We start from the raw sequence: 8,066 nt of genomic DNA, 5'->3' as shown, positions 1-8,066 counted from the left end.
AAATAATTTATAATGTCTCCATCAGTAGAAGATTGTGGAGGTATGGCAGAAAACTAAGGTTAAGGTTTATTTAGGTGCTAGATGTTCTGTAATAACAGATTTTGTCAAAAGCCTGAGAAATCCAAGTTACAGACTGGAATACAGCCTGGAGGTGGGAAGAGCAGCTGTCAGTTCTGAAAACAGTTGTGGGGAGGTTGAGAAGTGGAACTGAAGTGGTTGTTGTAGTATGAAACGGGGAGAGCAACTTGGGCAGACATAGGTAGGGAACAGAATCTGCAGGACTTTCCCACTGGAAAAGCTTGAGGAGCTGGTAGAACACCAAACTAAGAATGTGGAACAAGCAATTGGAAATGTGAACTTGGATCATAAAAAGGATGGCAGATCAACAGACACAGATGGGTCTAGAGTTGATGGATGATAGATGAGGCCCAAAGAGAGACCAAAAAAATGTTGAGAGAAAAGAAGCAGAGAATGAATATTTAGAAAAACCAATACTCGCTGAGGTGAAAGAACAGAGTTCTTTGAAAGAAGCAGGGAGGAGAAGCAGTTTAGAGATGTAACTTAGAAGAGGAAGGAGAGACTCTCAATGAAGAGATGGTCAGTTGGGCTGGAGTTACTGGAGGTGTCAGGAATTTAATGGTGGCTGTTCGTGAACTCTAGCATTGGCAGAGTCGAACAAAGTTTACAAAGGTAACAAAGATGTGATGGATGGAGAGAACTTGGAGTTTCAGAAAAATGACACTTATTACAAGTACATATTTTTAGCATCCTAAGATCTATAAAGAACACCCCTTCAGATTATTAGGCTATCTACCTAAAACATCATTTATGAACAACATCAACTTCAAATATTAGACCTAAATTTCTCATTCATTCATTTATTCATTCATTCGTCAATTAATTCGTTCATCCTTCCATCCACTCAAACAAGCACAATGCCATGGGCACTAGGATTCCAAAACAAGAGTGATTTGTGGTCTTTATCTTCAAGAAGACATCAACCTGTCAGTCTGGGTCAGAAATACAAATAAAGAGCCCCAAAGTGTACAGTTGCTCCAGCACAGTCTCAGGGGACCAAGGAAGTCCAAAGGACAAACTGGAATTTCCTCCAGTCCCAGGCTTAGAGCCAGCTAACAGTGCCAGGAAAGACTGCAAAATGTTGCCCTATCCACAATACAGTGAAAATCAGAATAGGTTCCACCAAGAAAAGGCTGTTAGCCCCCTGCACATATACCAAATAGCAATTGACAAACTCAGACAAATACAGGATAAAGAAATTGGATAAAAGCTGAAGCAACAGATAACTCAAAGAACTGAGGAACCAAACTAGCATTGTTTTTTCTTTTCATCAAAAACATTCTCCTTGCTTTAATTGCAACTGGTGACTACATGGATAATTCATAGCAATACAGTTTAAGGGTTTTGTGGTACGGCAGATAAAACTCACACACCATCTTTCTTCACATAAGACGTACAAAGAAAGTGATGTCAAATAGATACGACCCAATACAGCTCAAGCATGAAAACCATATGACTTATCCTTATGGCCACAGCACAAGCTAAGGATAGATGCTGGGATTACTCCTTCTGAAAAGCAGAAACAAGGCAAGATTGCTAATGTCATCCTGATTCGCCATGAGCCGCCAAGACTGTTCTCCTTTCAGCAAAATTGCTGAACTGTGTGGTTGAGGCTGGCTGATTTCCACACAAAAGGACTCTTCATCACACACAAATCAGAAACAGCAGAAGAATCTGTGAGTCTACAACAGATGTGCCATGTTGAAGAGTCCCCTCCACATGGGCAGGTGCCAGAAGAACAAGTGGAAGAACAGATCAGCCCAGCATGGGCCACTCGTAGTGAAAGAAATTGGCAAATCTACTTACAGGTCTTGCCTCAAATCTGCCAGACCTGGTGTTCAACAAGGCTGTGAAACAGAAAGGAGCGATACTCAATTATCCATTATCGTATAGAAATCACACACTTCTCGGCACTCCTCAGGCTTCAAGTCATATGCGATTATCACCGTCATGGCCAATTAGCATTGACAAAAAGCCACAACATACCAGTGCTATACTGCCCAACAGAACTTACAGGCAGCTAACTCCTGCCAGGCAGTAACTACCACTGTTTCAAGACAATGAGAGTGCCCAGGTACCTTTTCTTCCTGGGGCGAATGGTGGCTCTGGGAGAAGGAAAAGAAAACCTGAAATGAATTACACCCGAGAGCACCTTCCTCCTTGAGGGTCTGGCCTCCCACACTATCAGCTGAAGAGGGTATTAAGACGAGATAAGCCAGGAAAATTACCCCTTGTCGCCATGACCATCAAACATGGAGCATGAATGGATACACGTACGCAACTAAACTTCATTTTGTGGGGCTTGTGGTAAAGAACTCTCAATGGATGTCCACGTCCAAGAGAGAAGAGCTACTTCAGACAATAAGAAGAGGTTATAATTCCCACTAGTCCTTGGAATCTACAATTTTTATGGCTAAAAGGGCTTTTTTGGGTTTATCTGCTTGGACTCCTGAATTATAGTGGTTAAGAAACTGAGACTCAGAGACAGGACATTTAACATGACATAAAAATGATTCCAATAGCTAAAAGATGATATTTACCTGGCCCTGATACTGACATGGATGTTCATGCTCATGAAGTCAAGTGGAGTATTTGTGGGAAATGAGTGGCCCATACCTCGTAATAGATACCAAGTCCCTAACTAGATCTAATATAATGTAAGAACAATGAGTTCTAAGACAGTTTTTGCTTTCTCACCAGGAAAAGGTGATGACTGGGACCTGAACAAGGAGGCCCACAAACTGCAGGGTCTTCAGTACCGACTTCTGGTAATGAGTCACCTCTGTTTTAGCCTTCAGAATGGTATTCTATGGCTATCCTCAAAAGACAAGAGACAAAAGTTCTGGAAGTGATGTGGAGAAAAGGAAACCCCTGGGCCTGCTTGTGGGAACATAAACTGGTACAGTCACTATGGAAAACAGTACAAAGGTTCCTCAACAAATTAAAAATAAAACTACCTTATGATCCAGCCACTCCACTTCTAAGTATTTATCCAAAGGAAATGAAAACACGATGTCAGCGATATCTGCACCCTCGTGTTCACAGCAGCATTATTTACAAGAGCCAAGACATGTTAACCATCTCAGTGTCCCTCAATGGAGGAATGGAAAAAGAAGCTGTGATACACACACACACACACACACACACACACACACACACACACACAATGGACTATTACTCAGTCATAAAAAATATAGAAATTCTGCCATTTGCAACAACTTGAATGGCCCTTGAAGGCATTATGCTAAGTGAAGTAAGTCACACAAAGAAAGACAAATACTGTAGGATCTTATTTATATGTGGAATCTAAGCAAGCAAGTAAGTAAAGGGAAAGGGAAGACTCAGAAAAAGAGATCAGATTTGCAGTTACACGGGACAGAGGATGGAGGGAAGGGGAACTGGATGAAGGTGGTGAAAAGGTACAAACTTCCAGTTATAAGATAAATACGTACCAGGGATGTAATGTACAGCATGATGGTTCCAGCTAACACTGCTGCATAATATACAAGAAAGTTGTTGTTGGGAGGGTAGATCCTAAGAATTCCCATCACAAGAAAAAAAAACACATTTTTTTTCTTTTCTCTGTAGCTATACAAAATAATGGAATGTTAACTAAACTTATTGTGGTAATGATTTCACAATAAATGTAAGTGAGATCACTTCGCTTACCCAGTGTTCTGTGTCAATTATATCTCAATAAAACTAGAATGAAAGGAATGGCATTTTCACCTGAGCATACCACATCTGAGTTTCCTTGAAGGACGGAAGCTTCTCTGAAAGCTGAGGTCTTCTGGTGCTATGGTTATGGGAAGGCCCTGTTGAGAGTCAGAGCAGAAGGAGGGCGAAGAGCAGCAGTGGTTTAGTGGGCTGGCTTCAGAGCCGGATTGTCTGGGTCCAAATCCCAGCTCTGCCCCCTTGCTAACTGAGGAAGTTGGACAACTCAGTGAACCTCTTATTGCTTTCTTTTCTATCAAAAGGGGATGATAATGGCAACCTCATACAGATGTTGGGAGGACCAAACGAAACAAGAGGGAAAACAATGTCTTAAAGTTTGAGGGCTAGAAATTTATGTATTTCAAAAAAATAGCCATTTTGTCTTAAAATTGAGAAATGCTGCCCTTGTGTGTACCTTGCCATGAAATTCCTTCTATCAGCATCTCCAAGATAACACTGCCTTGGGCACTACTACTTAATTATAAGATGCTTAATATAATGGATGTAGCAGACAATTTCTGGCAGAACAAGGAATAGAATCTACAGCCCTTTCCTTTAATCTAGGTGTCTTTAGAAGGTTGTCTTTCTACATTCACTCACGGTTTTGTAAGATGTCCAGTATTTTCTTGCCAGTGAGTGTAAATTTACATCCAGAGTCACAACCCCAAATTTATCTTTCCTCTCACCCATAGGTACAATATAAATTAGGCAGAGCCTAAACTGTCATTTTCTGGTTTTCTGTGACTTGATGAGAAAGGCCTATGACTTGATGAGAAAGATGCCACTTCTATTTTGAGGTCAAGTGCCACTTAACTATGCCACAGATCTGTTATTTTGATATTCCTGTAAATGGGTTCATACTTTTTGCAATAGGTATGTTTTAAGTTTTTTTAAGGTAAATACAGAGAAAGAAAAAAAAACCCAAATATCAACTGTATCATTTAAAAGCAGTGATGAGCAAATGGTTATGAAATGCACTCAGCATGTCTGTTCTTGTATCTAGGGAATAGTACAATAGTACAATGTGCTTTATTTTGCACTAAACTTTTGATTAAAGGGGACTGTTAAATAAGTCAGGAAACCAGGATGACATAGTGCCTGTCGCCTGCAACAGGACATATTCTGGTCAAAAACTATCATCAAAGGGCTGCATGGGAGGCTCAGTTGGTTAAGCATCTGTCTTCAGCTCAGGTCTTGATCCCAGGGTCCTGGGATTGAGCCCCACTTCAGGCTCCCTTGCTCAGTGGGAAGCCTGCTTCTCCCTCTCCCACTCCCCCTGCTTGTGCTCACTCTCTCTCAAATAAATAAAATAAAATCTTAAAAACAAACAAACAAACCGCCTTCAAGTAAGAATGTCGTTTCTAGCCATTCAATCCAGTGCTTTTATTCTATAAAATTCTGTCTTCTACACCATATAAGAAATCAGGAAGAAATATGTATTCTCAAGCATCTTACCTAATTTGCATGTACTAGGTAGTTTATATGACATATGTCAGGCATACCACCAAACTGACCACCAAATAATAGGCTGTCAAGTTTACTTCAAGTATTTGGCAATTACTGAAGGACATTCACTTAATTGCATTTTTCACAAAAAGAAACAATTATTACAACATTTGACTTTAATATAAAAATTCAAATTATTTAAAACCACCTTTGCTTTTTTTTTTTTTTCTTTCTTCAGTTTGTTTGTGTTTTATTGACGCCAGTGCTCAGGCTTTGACCGCGTACTTCCGCAGCGGGTACAGCCGCTTCTTCCGCTGCTGCTTCTTGGTCTTCGGGTTCTCCTCGTGCTTGTTCAGCCGGCGGCGCATGGCACGTGTCTTCTTGGGTCGCAGATCCAGGGGCTTGTACTTCTTACCCTTGTAGAATTTCCTGAGGTTCTCTTTCTGCGTCTATTGATGACTGTGAGAACAGGGGCAATGGATTTGCGAACAACTCGGATCTTGGAGAGCTTGGAAGCCGCGCCGCCTGTCACTTTGGCGACGCGCAGCTGGGACAGCTCCACCTTCAGGTCTTCCAGCTGTTTAAGCAGCTCCTCTTTCTTCTTGCCGCGAAGGTCTCGAGCCTTAATCTTGGCCATGTCTGCACAATCTGCCGCTGCCGCCGCCGGAAAAAACCACCTTTGCTTTGCTCATTATAAGCTAATATCTTTAATGTGCTACTGTCTTATTTCATTCCCATAGTTTCAAAAATGCATAAAATCATCTTTTATATTTTAACCTGCCAAAACTTTATATTCTAATACCAAAGAAATTTGGGGGAAAACATGTTTGAATATGAATTTATTATTCCATGCACAGTTATATGAATAGATCCAGGTTTGCAAATGAAATGCATATAACTATTGCCTTTAAACCACACAAAGGAAAATGTTAATATGTACACAGCAGTTTTTCCAGAATAGCTAAAATATGACAGATCCATCATATTAGAAAGATTTTTCACTGAGGATTGTAGAGGGTGTCTTTTTTTCTCCTTTCCTTTTTCTGGATCTAAGAATATTCATTTCTGAGTTCTATTGGTTCTGCCCCCCATCCTTTGGTCACATTCTCTTGTCACTTCAGAACTTCTTGGCATCTACCTCCTCATCTGAAAAAGAATACGAGGAGCTGGACATGACCCCAGAGTGATTTCATAAAGATGAAGCTGGTCTCAGTAGTGATACGGATACAAGATCAGTAAGTCAAGCATCTCCATTAGTGGTATATGCTCCAGTTTAGATGAGGTAATCCTACAATTAATACAATCTTAGTCCTTTTGTTTTCCTTCTCCTCTTCTCCGTCTCCTCTCCTCTCCCTCTGTTTCTTTGTATCAAATCAGATAAGAAAATAAGAAACTTTCAATTCAATCAAGAACACTTGAAACACTTTCAGGCTATATGTGATGACAGATCTTAAAAGCCCCACTGCTTAGTGATCAGTCACTTTGATGTTAGCAAAGAAAAAACAGGCAAAGGGAAAAGAATCTACAATTGTGACCTGAAACATAAAAATAAGTCTGCTGCCTTTTTACCATTTTCCCTCCTCTTTAATAACTCCACCATGTTGTATTAAAATATTTGTAATGTAAAATTTACCATTTTAACCGCTGTTAAGTGTGCAGGTCTAAGACATTAAGTATGTCCACATTGGTACACAACCATCACCACTATGCATCTCCAGAAATTCTTCATCTTGCAAAACTGAAACTCTGTAACTATTCAGCAATAAAGCAACCTTTTTATTTTAATTTTCTTAATGGCCAACATATGTCAGCCCGTCTTTTTAGCATTTGCTATCTACTTATCTGGTAATAGGGAAGTTGAAGATGATGTGTTTGCCCCCAGGGAGTTGACACGTTAAGACAGAAGACAGACAAAGATGCTGCTTCACAAGCCACTCACTGAGCACACACCTGACACTTAGACAGGTGCTGCATTTAAGTTAATTTCAAAGTAGAATGACTGATGGTTTCGTTTCAAAGTTCTCACTAGTAATACATGATACATAGCTCTCATCCAGGCAAAGATGCTATTCTTAAAAATGATAAATTATTTTAAAAGAAAGATAGGGTGTTGCTATTTTAATGGCACTTCTCAATGTTATTTTTGAGGGTTCACTGGTTTTTTTTCTTACAATAAATAATTTTATTTCATATTTTTAAGTATTTTAGTTTAAATTTAAGATTTTAATATTACTTTTAGTATTTAAATACTTTTATTTGGTAATTTTAAAGCCAAATCAGAGAGGCATTGTCAATTCCCTAAAAGCCCAAAGCGTCCTAGCATGGTCCTTGGACTACTGTTGGCTCCTAGTAAGAGAGGCAGTGTTGGAAATGAGGACCCCTGTGTCCTTGGGGTTGTGTATGGGCCCCCAAGCCACCCTCCATTCCAATTCTGTCATAGCAGGATGTGACAAAAAGCACTTCAAAACTTCCAAATCCAACCTAAGAACGGGTTAAGATGCAATTTGCCCTTATTAACAAACACTACATTTCTCTGGAAATTGGTTGCATCACTCACAAACACCTCTTACTCACCTTTCTGTCTCAGGGGGTCAAGCACTGCAAATAGTCCAATTTTCTTCTTTTTTTAAATGGGAACCAGGTATTGTTGTTGTTGTTTTCATTGTTGTTTTTGTTCTATGGCACCAAATAGAAAGAGACATGCTTATATATTCTAAATTGACTATTTGTGTTCTCTTTGCTAGTGATTATTCATTTCAGTTGGACAGTTATTCATGTAAGCAATTTGCCACCATGATGACTGAGAAAAAATACTGAAGTGCTAGGCT

At 39.8% G+C, this 8,066-nt stretch overlaps 1 pseudogene; it reads right to left on the bottom strand.

The window, feature by feature from the left end:
* Positions 1 to 5,476: 5,476 nt before the first annotated feature.
* Positions 5,477 to 5,924, bottom strand: LOC112837917 (large ribosomal subunit protein uL29 pseudogene; annotated as a pseudogene).
* Positions 5,925 to 8,066: the final 2,142 nt, after the last annotated feature.

Source organism: Callorhinus ursinus, unplaced genomic scaffold, assembly GCF_003265705.2.
Source record: "Callorhinus ursinus isolate GAN/ISIS: 27379988/994484 unplaced genomic scaffold, GSC_fseal_2.0 scaffold22, whole genome shotgun sequence".
Lineage (NCBI taxonomy): Eukaryota > Metazoa > Chordata > Mammalia > Carnivora > Otariidae > Callorhinus > Callorhinus ursinus.
This window is presented reverse-complemented; position numbering and strand designations above follow the sequence as displayed.